Source organism: Scylla paramamosain, chromosome 12 (genome assembly GCF_035594125.1).
Source record: "Scylla paramamosain isolate STU-SP2022 chromosome 12, ASM3559412v1, whole genome shotgun sequence".
NCBI lineage: Eukaryota > Metazoa > Arthropoda > Malacostraca > Decapoda > Portunidae > Scylla > Scylla paramamosain.
This window is the reverse complement of record NC_087162.1, coordinates 27,665,448-27,683,620: the sequence shown is the minus strand read 5'-3', so window position 1 is coordinate 27,683,620 and position 18,173 is coordinate 27,665,448. Positions and strand designations below refer to the sequence as shown.

The 18,173-nt window shown below is 40.7% G+C and overlaps 1 long non-coding RNA gene across 2 annotated transcripts in view; it reads right to left on the bottom strand.

Annotated features, from left to right (window-relative positions):
- Nucleotides 1-3,640: 3,640 nt before the first annotated feature.
- Nucleotides 3,641-18,173, bottom strand: part of LOC135105474 (uncharacterized) — a 75,970-nt gene continuing 61,437 nt past the window's right edge. Inside the window, exon 3 of one of the 2 annotated variants that reach the window (XR_010270859.1) lies at nucleotides 3,641-3,876. This is a non-coding gene — a long non-coding RNA (uncharacterized LOC135105474). Of the gene's footprint in view, nucleotides 3,877-8,953; nucleotides 9,807-18,173 lie in introns of those variants that run through there. The other variant, XR_010270860.1, reaches the window with a different exon arrangement.

Genomic DNA, 18,173 nt, shown 5'->3' with positions numbered 1-18,173 from the left:
AGCTAGAGGGAGAAAGGGAGAGGGAAGAGAGGGAAAAGTGGAGAAACGAACGGGAAAGGGAAGGGAGAAGGGATGGAAAAAAGAAAAATTGGCCCATTTCCATGACCACAAATCATGTAGAAACAAGCCTGAATCCCGCGCTTTCTACTCAGTTCCTCTCTTCTCTCCCTCACTGTCCTCTTCATTTCCCTCCTCTTCTCATCTCGCTCATCTCTCTCTCTTTAGTTGTTTTTTTTTTTCCACACGAAGGACTGTTGAGTTTCTGGACCTGCATCTCTCTCTCTCTCTCTCTCTCTCTCTCTCTCTCTCTCTCTCTCTCTCTCTCTCTCTCTCTCTCTCTCTCTCTCTCTCTCTTTAACCATGTTTGACTATTTTCTGTTGCTGTGAGTGTTCTTCCTATCATCTTTCACTCCCTCCTTCCCTTCCCGCCCTGTCCTTCCACCTTCCTTCCTGCCACTCTTCTCTCTTTCTTTCCTTTCCTTTTTTTTTTTTTCTTTTCCAGAGAGGAAATTGCGTCTACATATTTCAAACTGTGTCAAGGATTACTAGTTTCAGAAAACTCCTTCAAGCCACTGATTGGGAATTAGAGGTAAATCGAGAGAGAGAGAGAGAGAGAGAGAGAGAGAGAGAGAGAGAGAGAGAGAGAGAGAGAGAGAGAGAGAGAGAGAGAGAGAGAGAGAGAGTTTACATAAGGCATCTACCAAACAGGCCTATCGCTGCATAAATATAAGCTCTTTGATCAAGTTACCTGCTCTCCTGAATAACTCGAGATGATACATTGGCATCAGCACTTCCTTCAGACTGGAGGATCAAGACACCTGAGAAAACTGTGGATTTTTCTCTTAAATCCTATGCGTGTCTATACTGGGTAATGTAAGCATTCATCTATGTCTTTATTTTGTCTTATTTCCTTATTTTTTTTTCTTTGGACGCTTTCTGAAATACATAAAAAGAGGTATTTATTTTATTTTTTTTACAGATCGCCTGCAATACACCGTGACATCACTTTTTAACTACGACCAGGAGAATATTGCTAATCGTGTATCTTTTTCCTTTTCTCTTTATATGGTCGGTCGGTATCTACGTTGGTAGCAAATACTCTTTACATTTTCTCTAGTATACCTGCGTGCGTTCTTAGGCTTCTTAACGGAGGAGCCATCAAGTACTGACGTCTTCAGATTTATGTACAGGAAGTATACTATATCTTAAGATTCTCTGGCAGGCTCTTCTCGGCAGGAGAAGGAGAGGAGGAGCTAAGACAAGTTTATGGATGCAGTGAAAGAAAGAGCGCCATGGATGTGACTGATGAATGCACTAAGACCGAGTGTGTTGGAAGAGGTTGATCCGCAGTGGCAACCCTCAACCACTCTTAAAGAATGATCACTGTAACACGCACACTCTCTCCTCCCCCCACAACTTCTCTCTCTCTCTCTCTCTCTCTCTCTCTCTCTCTCTCTCTCTCTCTCTCTCTCTCTCTCTCTCTCTCTCTCTCTCTCTCTCTTTTTCCCTGAATCGAAACCGGGAACGAAATGAAATAGTAAAAAAGGTATCAGACCAGCCACTGACACTATGAAATGACTTAACCTGCCTTTCGAAAAACAAACTTAAGTAAAGGTGAATGAAAGCAAGTCCATTTCTCCAAACTAATCTTCCGTGACTGAATTATATGTGGAGAGTATTTTTAAACACCAGAACGCCAAGCTACCTACTCCCAGACAGTCTTCTAACTCTTGTCGTAATATATCAAAGCTGGAGAAGAGACCCAACCGCGTCTATAAATCTCCCGGTGAAGCCACATGACATCGCACGGGTTAGGCCTCAAAGCACTCAATAGGTACCAACTGCCTCAACATTAACCACAGAGTCATCAGACCCGAGGGAGCCACGGACGCCAGGAAAAGATGGACGGAAGAGAAATGGAAACAGAGAGGAAGACACGGACAGAAGGAAAGAATGGAGGGAGAGGCACGGATGGATGGAGGAAGGAAGAGTGAGAGAGTGGTAGGGAGGGAGGGAGGTAGGGAGGGTTATAATGGGAAGCTGGCAGGGAATGTTTTGGGTGAAAGAACTCAAAGGGAAGCTGAAACGGAAAAAAAAAAAAAAAATCGAGAAACTAAGCGTAATGTTCAAACGTATTTTTCCTCGCGGAGTTGAGTCAATTTCTGCTTTCCTATTGATGATATTTTCTTTCATCCTTCACATACGTTGCCTACATTCGCTCCTTTACACGTCAGGACAGACTGGCGGGACAGGAATGGCGCCATGCTTCAGTCAAGACACATAAGTGATAACGCTGGAAATAACTGACGACAAAACAGGCAGGGCACGAATCTAATTATCGTCTTCTAATTTAACTTGTCTCCACCTCATCAAGTTTCTTTCGGTAACCTTTTTTTTCAATCGTCAGCGTTTCTCATTTTGAAGCAACCTCTCCTTGCATCATGACCTGCATGGCGCCGTGGCACTGCACTCCACATCTGCCGCACCTCTACCAGTAACATTTATTCCCTACCTGTCTACTCCTTCCTCTCTCCTTCATGTACCTAATACGCTAACCATCCCTTTCCACCCCCTCCCGCTTCCCTATTCTGGACCCTCTCCCACATCTCCCTCCCTCTCCAGCACACGTCGTAATCATCTTCGGTTCATTTCCTTTATTCCACTTCCGGATTCAATTAGGCAAATGCTAACCGACCGCCAACACTCTAATTGCAAGCCAAAAGGTTCTCCACTGACGGAGACACTGCTGCTCAGGAACACTCCAGGGTCCTTATACCACTCCCAGAGGCGGCTTGAAACTGAAGGACTTTAGGTTGATGGTAGCACTCCCGCATTGTGGCCGTCTCCGTGTCTTAGGGAATTTATAGTCATGACCTTCACGGACCATCACGAGGCAAAACAAAACTCTCTCGGGTATTTTTCACACTTGTAAGGTTGTGTCAACACTCCCGCAGTGCCGCATCACGCCCGCAAAACACCGGTGCGTGACGCTGCCTAATAAAGAGTCACGAGATAGGACTTTTACCCTGCAGCCTCCCAAGTACTGGATCACAAGATCCAGTATTCTCAGTCATTCATCCCTTTCTCTGGTAAACTCTGGGACTCGCTGCCTGATTCTGTATTTCCACCTTCCTATGACTTGAATTCCTTCAAGAGGGAGGTTTCAAGATACTTAATCTTCAAATTTTGACTTTCGCTTTGGACCCTTTTCTGGGACTGGCATCTCAGTGGGCTTTTTTATTGGATTTTTGTTGCCCTTGGTCAGTGTCCCTACTACATAAAAAAACAAAATAAATAAATAAAAAATTTAGATGTGTGTTAGGATAGATTATATTGTGTTTACACTTTCAGTGCTACGGTCTTCCTTTGACATTGAGAGCACTGACAAAAATTACATAAACAGAGCAACAAAGGAAGGAATAAGGATTTTTTTTTTTCAAGATCATAGAGGTGATTAAGAGACTGCAGTACATAAACAAGTCTCTCAGATATTGCAAATAGTAATGAAAAAAAAAAACGTGTAGCAGTGAAGGTTTTAAAAATTAGATAACCCATTAACGTAATCTATCTAAAAGTAATCTTATTTCATCGATACCAAATTACTTAAGGTGTCGAAATCAAAAGTAAATATCTACACACCAGAACGTACGTACCGCAGAAAAGTAACAACAGAGGCTGGGCTTTAATTCTCCTTTTCTACTATTCACCAGTTTTTCTAAAGATAGTGAAGAATTGGTTGACTAGTTCGGTGGAAGAATATGTTCCTAACTGGTGCCTTCCGTGTGGCGGGAACGTGACAGGCAGTTCACTCGCAGCGGCGGAGAACGTGGACATATTGAGTTCGCTTGGCCTGACAGCGGCCGTCGAGCCTTCCTCCTATTAAGAAAGGACAGCATGTTTACCACCTCAGGAAAAAATAAATAAATAAAATGTGTAAGTAAAGAAAGAAAGGAAGAAAGAAGTAAAGAAAGAAAGAAAGAAAGAAAGAAGTAAAGAAAGGAAAAGAAAAAAATAAGAGAAAGGTAAGAAAAACAAGGAAAAGGAAAGGAAAGAAAGAAAAACGAAAAAGAAAAACAGAAAGAACTCAAATCAAATAAAAAAAATAAGTGAAAGAACCGAATGAATAAGAAGAATAAAAGAAAAGAGAGACGCAGATTATGACTGAGAACAGGAGTGAATGCCTGAAATGCGCCGTGTCATCTAGCCTAAGCTATCCAACGACGTTTTTTTTTTTTTTACCGCGCTGTAAAATATTTGGCAGGAAAATTCATGCGGTAGTGAATGAGAGGGAGAGAGAGGACGTGCCACTCAGCTGTGTTCCTCAAAATGCCAGCAAAAAAAAAAAAAAAAAAACTCAATCGAAGGAAGCAAAAGAACGACCGAAATCAAGAAAAAAAAAGAGAGAAAGGAAAGAATTAAAAAAAAAAAACAGCAAAGCGAAATTTAGTGAAAGAAGCGATGTAGCAATACTGAATAATTGCCTCGTATTTAGTATATCAACAAACTGCAAAAATGTATAAACTAAAAGGAAAAAAAAAAGGGGGAAAAAATCTAAAATGCGTATCAGAAAAATGAAATGCAGCAAGCACGTTTCATCCGCTTCCCCCAAAACGTGATACATTTAATAAACTGGGGGAGAGAGAAAAACTAATGTACATGATACCACACACGGACGCCGGTCGTGTTATGCCAAAAATAGAGCGATTCATAAATAATACGCAGCCAATATGATATACAAATCTAATAATCCACAGGCCACTACCGCACGAGCCTTTCGCAAAATCACGCATTTTATGAACGCATTCTCTCGCATCAGGTATCAAGGATTCCACTAATAATTTCGGATATGAAAGCACACGAACACACACACGCAGACAAGTAGGCAGACACGCAGACAGACGGATGGACAAATAGACGGGCATACGTAGATATAAAAGTAAACACACACACACACACACAAACACACACACTCACTCACACAAACCGATGCAGGCACCGAAATAGGAAAGCAAGCAGAAAGACAGGCAAATAAACAGAGGCAGACAGACAAAGACAGACAGTTAAAATAAACACACACACAAACACACACACACACACACACACACACACACACAAAAAAAAAAAAAAAAAAAAAAAAGTGTTCAGGGTGCTGTGTGTGTGTGTGTGTGTGTGTGTGTGTGTGTGTGTGTGTGTGTGTGTGTGTGTGTGTGTATACGAGGGCGTGGCGGGGCATTAAGGGGTTACGTGAGGAGGAGAAGGGGGGGAGGGAAGGAGGGAAAGGGGAAGCAAAGATACGCAGTGAAAAATTGTCTGGGTGAAAAGACTCGTATGGTGAGAAAAATAACTGAGAGAGGAATGATCGCAGGCTGAGGGAAAGTGATGGGAAAAGTGGGCAGTGAAGGAAGAGAGGATAAGTGAAGGAGAAAAAAAAAAAAAACATACCGGAAAAAAAAGTAACTTGGTAAGAAAGCAAAGGATAAAAAAAAAAGGAAACAAACTGTGAGTGAAGAAAATAGTAATGTTAGACAGACAGACAGACAGACAGAGAGAGAGAGAGAGAGAGAGAGAGAGAGAGAGAGAGAGAGAGAGAGAGAGAGAGAGAGAGAGAGAGAGAGAGAGAGAGAGAATAATGAGGCTTGATCTCATGTTCTCCTTTACCTTTAAATGTATAAAATATTCCCCCACCCCACACACTCTCTCTCTCTCTCTCTCTCTCTCTCTCTCTCTCTCTCTCTCTCTCTCTCTCTCTCTCTCTCAAAATTATTCCCACTATAATTTAAAGGTTATAATCCTTCACTCTGAGGAAGATAAGAGCGACAGGTCAGGCGAGGAGGAGGAGGAGGAGGAGGAGGAGGAGGAGGAGGAGGAGTAGGGAGAGGTAAAAGGAAAACCGAAAGGAGGGAGGGAAGGAAAGGAAAGCCTGGTCAGAGAGAGAGAGAGAGAGAGAGAGAGAGAGAGAGAGAGAGAGAGAGAGAGAGAGAGAGAGAGAGAGAGAGAGAGAGAGAGAGAGAGAGAGAGAGAGAGAGAGAGTGTTGTGAGCTTAGGATTTGCAGGAAGAGTTGAATAGATAAAGAAGCTGAAGAAGGATGAACGAATGGATGAATGGGTGAATGGAAGGAACGAAAGAAGGAAGGAAGGTGCGAGGTAGGTAGGAAGGAGGAAAGGAGAGTGAGAAGAAGCCAGTGAAAGACGCTCAGAGGAAGGTGAAGGAGAAAAGAAGGAGTTAGAGGAAAAATACATAGTTGAGAGGAATAAGTGAAGTGAAGAGGGAAGGCAAAAAAGAAAGAAGAGGAAATAATAAAAATAACTCCATCTTTAATCTCTCGTCTTCTCAGTATCTCTCAAACACAAAATCTGAACCATTTCCATTATGCTTTTTATCCCACTCCCTCTGTTTCCCTGCTTAGCTTCCTGTATACCCTTATTTCCCCCTTTAACCCGCTCTCTCTTCCCTCTTTATTCTCCTTTCTTCTTATTCTCCTCTCAACCCCTCCCCCCACCACTCTTTTCCTGTCTGTCCATAAAATAAGGCTCTCCCTCAAAAAATGCAATGGGAAAAAGGGGGATAGGTGAGGGGAAATGTGAGATGCTAAAACGGGCTTTGTCATGGGATAATTCTCGAAGCTGCCTTTCCATCATCTTAGTGGAGATTCACTGGCACATGAGCAGCGGAGGCACGGATACACGCCACTGACCGCGAGACACAGGGGCATGAAAGACAAAAGTTGTGTAATATTTGCATTTGGATCAGGAAACAAACTGCCTTGCTTGTCAGTAACTCTTCACTTTTACCTTGATTTTTCTTTGTGTGTGTGTGTGTGTGTGTGTGTGTGTGAGAGAGAGAGAGAGAGAGAGAGAGAGAGAGAGAGAGAGAGAGAGAGAGAGAGAGAGAGAGAGAGAGAGAGAGAGAGAGAGAGAGAGAGAGAGAGAGAGAGAGAGAGATTCAAGGTATACTGCTATAAAAAGAAAAGTAAATGGCAAGTTTAACAACCCAAGCAAGTTTAACAAACCTGTGGGGACTCATAGTAAGTTTCATCATAATTAGAGTTTGGTTAAGTCAATAACATAAGAACATAAGAAAAAAGGGAAGCCACAGGAAATGATCAGACCTACACGCCACAATCCCTGAATAAAGCATACCTACCTATTTCCACCTATCATCCCTATCCATAAATTTGTCTAATCTTTTTTTTTTTAAGCTCTCTAATGATTCAGCACTGGCAACCTGATTACTGAGTCCGTTCCATTCATCTACCACTTTACTTGAAAATACCACTTTATTTGAGAAGGTTACATGAAGTGAGGTTAAGTTAGACTGGGTTAGGTCAGGTTAGGTTAGGTTAGGTTAGGTTAGGTTAGGTTAGGTTAGGTTAGATTAGGTTAGGTTAGGTTAAGCTACATTAGATTAGGTAAAGTGAGGTTAATTAGATCAGGTTAAGTCAGGATAGGTTATGTTACTTCAAATTACGTTATGTTAGCTTAGGTTACGTTAGGATAATTAAAATCACTTTACGTTAGACTAAGTTACGTTAGGTTAGGCTGGGTTACGTTCTACCATTATTACATTTTTATCTTTATCGGTATCATTATTCAACACAGGTATCTTCACATTGTTTTGCTTCCCACGTGTAAGATTCATGTCCGATACTTGTAGAAGATAAATTACTCCCAGGAGAGCCTTGTAATATTGTATGGTGAGGGAATTGATGTAGTGCCTCAGAACCCCACCACCCTCTCTCTCTCTCTCTCTCTCTCTCTCTCTCTCTCTCTCTCTCTCTCTCTCTCTCTCTCTCTCTCTCTCTCTCTCTGGAATAACATTAGTGGTAGTGGTAATAGAGACGCGGAAATGACACCGATGAAGAGGAAAGCCAAACCCACCACAGCCTCGCCGAATACAGTAATTAAACACACCCTGCACATTCTCACATTCACGTCACATTTCACACATCACATCACATCCTGGCCACAAGTAACACACAGTCTGATCACAACCTACATGCACACTAGCTACATCAGACTCCCAAAACGGAACCAGGCCACACTTTGCACGTCACAACACACCTTAGCCGCACTACATAACACAAGCCTTCCATACCCACACCATACCGGCCAACACACATGCGGTCGCACCCTGCAGATCACAATGCATACACTACAGGACAAAATACACAATTGTCACCCCCACAACACGCTTCAGGCAGAACATAATTACTCTTAACCACATCCTACTGATCAAAATGCACCTTTGGCACAACCTGGAGCCCAAAACACATCTTTATTACGGATACAAAACGCTCTAAGAGGCCCGTGGAAGCTACAAGACACCATTATATCGCCTCCATTCAACAATATATGTACGTGAAGGCCTAAAAATATACACTACCTTGCTCTTTTTCATGTTATATTTCATTTGTATTATGTATCAATAAACGTACTGACTGACTGAATGACTGAATAACTGACTGACTTTCTTTCTTTCTCTATAGTCACCGCACGGAGGCAAAAACACAATATATCAGGAAATGATACATGGCAGCCCAGCCCACGTGTGTCCAGCGCCATCACACGCAGGTGGTCCCGGTGGTCACAGTGGTCCCCTTACTGTTTGTCAAGGCAGCTCACTTGTCACACCTCTAAATCACTGCTCTGTTATCTATTTTTTTTTTTTAATGATCTCTAAATTGCTTTTCTTTGTTACCTTTCATCATCTATTTACTTTCTTCATTTTGCTTCTCCTCCACCTCCTCCTCCTCCTCCTCTTCCAAGTCGCTGTCATCATCGTCATTACTATCATCATCATCATCATCGTCATTGTCCCTGTCGTCACCATTGCTGTTGTTGTTGTCCTCCTCCTCCTCTTCCTCCTCCTCCTCCTCCTCTGTTATTTTTCTTGTTTTCGTTCTTCCTTTTATTTTTCCCCCTCTTCCTTGGTTGTCATTTTTTCATGTTTTTTTCTTCTTTTTCCTCTCTCCTCCATTTCTGCTCCCCTACATTTTCCTCCTCCTCCTCCCCCTCCTCCTTCTCCTTTTTTCATCTCAATCCCTGCGCGGTCTTCCCATTTCTCTGTTTTTCCTTCCTCCCTTCTTCTATTTCTATGTATTTTTATCTTTCAACTCTTCTTATTCCTCCTCCTCTTCTTTCTCCTCCTCCTCCTCCTCCTCCTATTCCCACTCATGCTTTTAATTCCACCCTAAATACCTCCTCCTCCTCCTCCTCCTGCTTCTCCACCTCCTTTCCATTATCGTCTCCACTATCTCTCTTCCACATTATCATCTCTCCTTTCTCTTCTTTCTTACGTGTCCTTTCTTCAATCTTACTTAGTTCCTCTTTCCTCTTTCCTCTTTCCACCAGGATTTTTCTTTTTTCCACACCATTTTCTTTCCGTTTTCTTTATTTCTTGCCCATCTGTCCTACTTTATCCTCAATTTTGTCCACATTTCTGTTTCTCTTACGTTTTATTTTCTTTTCTTTTCACTCTTCGACTTTCATTTCGTCAGATTTCTTCTTCTTCTTCTCATCCTCCTTCTCTTCCTCCTTTATATGGTTGTTGTTGTTGTTGTTGTTGTTGTTGTTCTTTTGTTCTTTTGTTCTTTTCTTCTTCTTCCTCCTTCTCCTCCTCCTATTCCAGCTCCTCCTCCTTTTTCCTCCTCTGCTTTTCTTGTTTTTCTTGACATTCTATTTGTCCTTCTCCTTATCTTCTGTTTCCTCCTCCTCCTCTTCCTTCTCCTCTTTCTCCTCCTCCTTTTCCTCCTAGATTATGTTGATATTGTTGTTTCCTTCCCTCACAGGAAATTATCTCTTCCTTTCTGGTGAGGGGAAAAAATCAGCACTAAACGAAACTATACTTTGTTGGTGAATGGACAAAAAAGAATAATTAGTTTATATATGATGGAAAAAAAGGGTTTATATAGAGAGCAGATATGAGGGACAAAATATTTTCTGAACATAAATTATCGCCCGTGTAATAACTTATCTTAAAATATAGATTCTTCCTCGCGGGACCCATAAACTAGGAAAGGGGGAGTAAAAAAAAAAAGGGGTGGGTAAAGTTTATTTAGGAAAACAAATCAATGGAAAAAAAATGTTATGCAGAACCAGTAAAAATATTATGAAAACATTTATGAATTTTTTTTTTTACTCTCTATCCTTCTTTCAGTAACTCCTCACTGTTCTTGCCTTCCTCTCACAAACTAGTGAGAAGTAAACTTTATTTAGAAAACATCTATGTATCTTCCACCAATCCATCCTTTAGTTATTTCATTTTTATGTCAAAAGGGCAGCAGGTTGAAATGAAAAAGAGACCCATTGAGGTGCCAGTCTCAAAGAAAATGGGGTCTTATTTTCCTGCCAGAAAGTAGGGAGGGGTACAGATTATCTAGGAAAAATAAATCGATGGGGAAACCTTGTCATGCTAAACTAATAAGAAAATTTCCCAAAAGATCTCATGAGTTTTATCCCCCCCAATCCATCTTTTAATAACTCATTGTTGGCCTTATCTTCCTGTTATAAACTACGAAGGAGCAAAGTTTGGTTAGGAGAAAGAAAGCATTTGGAAATAAACGTGTCATGAAGAAAACCAATTATCAGCGCATTCGAATTTTCTGTCAATGCATCTTTCTAGTCACCTTTACAGCTCTCATCTACCTGCTTCTCAGACGATCCTCCAACTTTTTTCTCAGAGGTTGCCATTAAAATGCCTTTCACACGTTTAAATATTCGTTATCGAGGACCTTCTTTAGCTCTTTACCTGGTACCTGTTTATAGCAATGTTACCTGAAAAACCTTGAAGAAAAGTACGAATGAGGAGCGCTCTTTGATGACGCATAGATCTGAAGCAAGTACACACTGGTATATCTTTAATTATGCATTTTTGCCGATAACGTTTGATTAAATTCCTGAAATCTCGATATTTTTCAGCACGGGTTCAATGTTGTTCGTTTTTATCCCCGCCTGCACCACCACTGCTTTGAAAAGTGGGACAGACAAAAAGACAAAACAAACGAGCATTCCTAGTACTGTAAATAAACACTCATTTTTACCTTATACTACGTAGCTCAGTTAATTAGAACTTCATTTTACAGTACACGAAAAAGTAGTACTCAAAAAAAAAGTGAAGAAAATAAACTGTAAAACTAAGCCCTAACCCCTTTTTTGCCATTAGCTACGTGTTTCGCTATACGAGAATTCACTATATGAGCAATTCAAATGGAACCTAACTGCTCGAATACCCGGGACCTCCCTGTAGCGGATTAGTCTCAAGGTACTTCATCCAGCTGTAGTTTTGCATCGATACTCGTTAATGACACTGGGGGTCATTATTGTGCTGTCATCCATGTATTTTCTTGGCGTTTACTCTTCTCCATTCAAGAGGCAAATTACTTTTCTCACCAAATTCACAATAACACAGCTTATCTTCCTTGCCAGTTTCTTCTTACACTCTTTCGTTACCCAATCTGACACATCATCTGGTTTAGAATTTTTCTTGACTTTCCATTGGTTTCATTATAATCTCCAATGTCCATTTATATTTCCTCCAATAACGTGTTTTTTGATCTACCGTCTTCTCCACACCCTCTCCTGTAAAGAGTAAATAAAGCCGCTCATCACGTCTTCAACATTTAATTACTCTCAAGACACTTCCCTGCAGCTCAAGTTATGACTTCACGTGTACTTTGTGTCATTTTCATTCAGTCTTAATCTCAGGACAGAACATGTACCGCTAGATTAGAGAGTATTGTGTGTGTGAGTGTTTGAGAGAGAGAGAGAGAGAGAGAGAGAGAGAGAGAGAGAGAGAGAGAGAGAGAGAGAGAGAGAGAGAGAATGGTGGGGAGAAGACAGGAGCGCGTGTGTGGGCGTACATAGTTGCGTCAGTCTCTCCTCTCCTCTCTCTCTCTCTCTCTCTCTCTCTCTCTCTCTCTCTCTCTCTCTCTGTCTCTCTCTCTCTCCTCGGTGACCCCCGCGCCCTTCCACCCACCACGGGCGAACAGGGCATCAGATCGAAGCCAGTATGAATGGCCTCCAATTTAAAGAAAAGTCTTCGATCCTCCTAAGCCATTAAATAAAGGTTTCCAATCTCATTACCAGACCGTCTAGGCATCCGGCCGATTAAATAAAATAAATGAAAAACGGAAAAAAGGGAAAATAATTGAACTAAAAATGACATACGTTAATTTTTTTTTTTAGTATGCGTAAGCCTTCGAATCAAATTGTATTATTTTTTTTATCTATTGGACAAAAGGTGTAAAGGAGACACAATGCACGAGGACACGGCCAGAGGTATTGAATCTTTAATGACCGTGTCCCTTAAGACTGCCAAATAAGAACACGAAATACTGGGGACTTCACGTTTGGCGATCTATTTAATTCCACGATCCGCCTGAGCTAGTTTCACTTCTACTGACGAGGCGGAGGAGAGAGAGAGAGAGAGAGAGAGAGAGAGAGAGAGAGACCGAACGAAAATCTTGCGGAATGAGTGGCGCAGAGATAAGAAGGAGAGGAAGCGACGAGAAAAGCAAGAGTTACCAATTACAAGGAAAAATTTGTACTCAGTCATTAACACTCCTGCCTCACGTGTGCCTTTATTACCTTCCCGGACCTTCCCGAACACGCTCCTCCTTCCCTCCACGGAGCCGACACGCAGGTAACTTCCCCGGCCCAATATAAACAAAGGGCCTGACCGTCCACAGCGGGAGATGGACCAGAACCTTAACCTCGAGACGGAATCATTGTTTATTGTCCCATCCTATCGTAGGCTAAATCCAGTCCCCTCTTGTGTGTGTGTGTGTGTGTGTGTGTGTGTGTGTGTGTGTGTGTGTGTGTGTGTGTGACAGTTGCCGGATTAGTGGTTTTATTGAATTCCATCTGCCAATAGTCAATTTTCAAAGGGCAATCGAACCTCACGCAACCCTAGTGACTCCTCCTCCTCCTCCTCCTCCTCTTCCTCCTCCTCCTCCTCCATTCACGATCCCTTTGCTTCGTGTCCTGCCCGAGCTTCCTCCCTCCCGCTCTTCCCTCCCCTCCCTTCTCTCCCTCCACCTCTCCTTTTACGATGTCCTGAGAAGTGTCTGACGCGAAGGAAGTTCCTGGAAGAGGAGAGCATGCAGGTGCTTTCAGTGTTATTATTTTCTACCCCGTCGCTCCCTTTACTGTGTTCTTGAGAAGGATCGACATCTCCCAGAATGTAAGGCAAGATTTATATGTACGCATTTGAGTTTTTTCTTAATTTTAACTCGTATTTTTTGTCAATGGGAAGAAGAGAAATGTTTGAATTGAATTATAGTGTTGCAAGCGCTCGCCAGTCTGAGATTAATCTTTATTTTGCAAATTATAAAGTGCATACCCTTCATAGATAGTTTCTCTCTCTCTCTCTCTCTCTCTCTCTCTCTCTCTCTCTCTCTCTCTCTCTCTCTCTCTCTCTCTCTCTCTCTCTCTCTCTCTCTCTCTCTCTCTCTCTCTCTCTCTCTCTCTCTCTCTCTCTCTCTCTCTCTCTCTCTCTCTCTCTCTCTCTCTCTCTCTCTGATAGTCAGTCTCTTATTATCAAGGTAATTCGTGTCTGTTCTTCTTGTGAAAGAATATCGTTCACTTCCCTTCGTGGTTGTGTTCTGTCACCACTTTTCCTCAGTGTTCATCAGTGATCCTCTCAGTGAATGACCGATCATTTCCCTGCTCATGACTCCTCTCTGCATTTCAGTGTCACTGTTCAAACTTCACTTCAAACTGAAGCAGATTTTTTTTTTTTATCTCTATATAGTAACTTTTTGCGACTGGCATATTAAGCCGGATTGTTCGCTCTCTCTCTCTCTCTCTCTCTCTCTCTCTCTCTCTCTCTCTCTCTCTCTCTCTCTCTCTCATTTGTATACTCTTGGCCAGACTTCTTGATGCATAAGAACGGGCGAATGACTAAAATAAATAAGAAAGCGGGGCTGTACACCTTAATGATATTTCTATATTTCAACAAAGGGAAGCAAAACGTTATTAAATTGTCCTTACACATTTTGATGCCTTCCGTCTTTTTCTACGATGCTATGATAAAAAGACATGATTACCCTTCTGTTGATATTGATGGCGTCTGACCAATCTCTTCCTATAAAAGGCGAAGTACCGTGTATAAAAAAAAAAAAAAAGTTTAAATAAATAAATAAAAACACGGAGTGCATTTGTTTTCAGAAGTACAGCAACTTTTGCATTTACTTCCACTGAGTTTTACCGGTTTCCTTAATTTATCTTTTAATCTTTTCTCAATTTCCTCAATCCTTAACTGAATGACTCTCAACAAATAACACGACTTAAGACTAAGAAAAAAAAACTAAGAGCAAAAGGTTACTTCTCCAATAGCCACGATTGTACAACCTTAGTAAAAGAAACGATTACTTAAAAAATATACAGTATCAAATTAAACAAATTAATCAATCAATCAATAGACAAATAAACAAGCAAAGTGGTAAAATCAGACAATACAGGAACTCAGGAATTTATAAATACTTAACCACTGACCTACTTCTCTATGTAACACCCGCCAGATCTCCGCGCAGGCTGTCAGTACAGCATTAGATTACTTCAATACCAGCCTTCTCCACACCAACCCGCCCGCAGCCAGCCAGTCAGTCAGCCAGTCGCCTCAGGGGCCCAGGCAGTAGGATGTAGGGCAGCTCTAAAATGTGAAGCCATGACCTATCCTGAACAAAAACCTCAGTGTGTGTGTGTGTATGTGTGTGTGTGTGTGTGTGTGTGTGTGTGTGTGTGTGTGTGTGTGTGTGTAAGGGCGGGCGTTCCTATGTACACCTTTAATCCAATTGTGTGGGTGAAAAACTAAGGACGACAAAAAGGTAGGCACACAAATCTACCACGGAGGTCCGAAATAAATAAACAACACAAAACATTCCTTTTCTCACCTTAAACAAATGCACCCACACACCCTCACCCTCCCCCTCCACACACACGCACACACATACAGTAACATTCATCATCCGGGCGCAGTCGTTGTCAGAAATGGTCATGTTATTCACAGATTGCCCCCGAACACTCATGCTGGTGTTCCCGCGGCTGCTAATCGATGAGTTATTGTGAAAGCCTGCAGGTGGACGGCGAAAGAGCAGCGGAGAGTGGACGAGAGCGTGAGGGACGAGAGGTGGTCACAGGGTAAACGAAGCCTAAGATATATTGATGTCGTAAAGAGCAGGGAACTTATTTGGGGTTATGAATATCAATAGCTACTTATTTCTTTATTTACTGGAGTTGAGGACGAAAGATTAATAATTAGGAATCGATAAAAAGTAATATAACTGTTTCCAAGGAGTAATAGATTCCTACGAAATGTTAGTATGGTGAAGAGCAAAGTACTTATTTAGGATTAAAAATATTCATAATTCCATCATTATTTATTAGGTGAGAGCTAAAGATTGGCAGTTAAAAATCGATACACAAGTTACATAATTCTGTCAAGGGGTAATATATGCCTGAGAAATGTTGATGTAGTGAGCAAAGATTTATTCGAGTTTATAAACAGCCGTAACTATTTCTTTTATTTACTGGAAGTGAAGGCAAAAGGTTGATGGTTGAGAATCGATAAACAAGTGATGCCATTGTGTTTAAGGAGTAATGCTGTTGTAGTACGTAAGAAGCGTAACTACTTTTTGTGGATGTAAACAATCATGACTACTTCCATATTTACTGAAGGTGAGGGCGAAAGATTAATAGTTAAGAATCGATCAACAATGGATGTAAGCGTGTTTAAACATGTGGGGACTCGTGGTGTTTTCGTTAACACATCAAATACATCAATAAGATTACTAGTTCGACGTTTTATTATTACAAGAACTTGCGTGTTGCGGTGCCGACTGCCACGTAGGTACATTGCAACACCCGTTCCAATGCTGTTTATTCCACGCTATATGTTATCGTTACAATGGCGTTTTTAAGTTTGTTAGGTACGAAATCGAGGTGTAACTGATTCAAATGGTTACAGTCAGTGCAGGTCACGGTTTTATTCTTTTTATTTTATTCTTTTTATTCCTCGCCGCATACTTGACCCGCTAGCGTCGCCGGAATGCTAAAATAATGATGGAGTTTTCGCACACCGCAGGTGAGAGCGTGGAATGATTCTACTGTGGTTGGATTGTGGGGTCATGCGAAAACACATGATGATTTAGGAATGCACAATGCTGCACAGACACACAATACTTTACAAATACGCAATAATTCGGAAGTACGTAAGACTGCAAATATAAATACAAATACTAGCAATATTCCACTAATACGTAATACTTAGAAAATACGAAGTACTTTACAAATACGAAATACTCCGCAAATACTCAGTACTTACTAATACATGATACTTCACTAACACACAAAGCTTCACAAGTACGTAGCACATCACAAATACTTCATAACCTTAGCAACGGCAGTGATTGTTTTTTTTTATACAACTACATAAACGAATAGATTTTAGATCGTTGTTCGAGGCGGCACGTAGCGCGTATCCTGTATATAATTCACAGTGACTGCAGCATCGCACTTTCTTTCTCAGTCCCGTCAATAATCCATCACATTTTTTTCTTTTTTTCCCACGCGTATATAGGTCAGTGTTCATTCGTATGCCTCAAAACTTCACACATCAATCCTGCTTTCTTTCCGCGCCACCCTTCTCCAGTCACAGGAGTGGCAAGCTTTAGGGTCTCGGCTACAGGTGAAGGGAACGAGTCTCGGCTACAGGTGAAGGGACACAATCCATCACACCGTGTCAAGGATACACTCATACATTATTACTCTGAGCTGTTCCCGTTAAAACTCTCATGCAGCAAAGGGCTACATATATGAATATCTTAATACATGCCTAGCTATGTGCTGTCTATATGGTGATGCAAGTACGGCCAAACAGTTGATCACTCGTCATATTTAAGGTGCCAAACAGGCAATATAATTATATTAAATCCGATCTACATATAATTAATTACTCTTCCTACACATCATCGTTCTCATTATGCGTGATGCAATGTGCCACACCTAATACCATCTAACAACCTACACAACTGTTGGAACACCTTCACTAATGTGTTATGAACATTGGAATAATGAAGTACTTATTTTCAATGCGTGACACGAGTGCTCGCTCTTTTCTGATAAGTTGGTGACATTCCATCAATATTCAGAACCTCTACTTTGTTTTTCTATGTTCATGAAACTCAAAAACATAAAAAAGACCTCGTTTTAATTGATGTTGTTCACTGACAAATTAAAGAAACCTGTGAAATAATACATTCATTGTTGGCTTTGAATTAAATATAGTAATTTTTATCGAATACCATAAAACTGTAAAAAGAATAAATGCACTCAATACTTAATAATATATATATATATATATATATATATATATATATATATATATATATATATATATATATATATATATATATATATATATATATATATATATATATATATATATATATATATATATATTTTCTTTCTTTCTAAAATCCAGCTATACAGAATCGACAATTTTATTCGTTTATTTGTTTCAAATATACATTGCAACGACAAATTTAAAGGTCACTTATTAGTGGATATGAAAGTTACGGTTGTTTGACAAAATAAGCTTATTTTCACTGAGACTCTATGATGACAACATTGCTGCATCTGGCAGGCACTCGCCACAGACATCCTGGGAAACTTCTTTTTGGATAATGGTTGAATGCCATCCAAATGACAGACTCCTTGTATATTGAACTTATGTGCAATTTATTATGTTGTGAAAGAGCTGTGTTCCATACTTTTTATATAGTCTGAGCTAATAAAATCATTATGTTTTATTCTATTCTATTCCTAGAAATAAGCACCCTGGTGCTTTGCAGATTGACTAGTAATACAAATCATGGTGAGGCTTTTGTACAAACACGTCAACTCAACCCCTAAAGCTGCTTTGTTATTGTTTTCTTCATCACTGCTGTTTTTATGCTTTCAGTGACTCGGTTGGTGCAATGTTTTTATAAGACAGCAATGTGCTCATCAAATATTGGAAGCTGTTTGTGGAAGCGCTGAGAGCAATATTTGTAACACTAATATAATTTGTTCAATGAAACGCTGAAAAATTTAAAGCAGACATTTCTTCATTAAACATAACTGATAATACAGCATCACTTCTGTTTTGCTTAGCGTTTGTTAATCTTTAGCCGGTG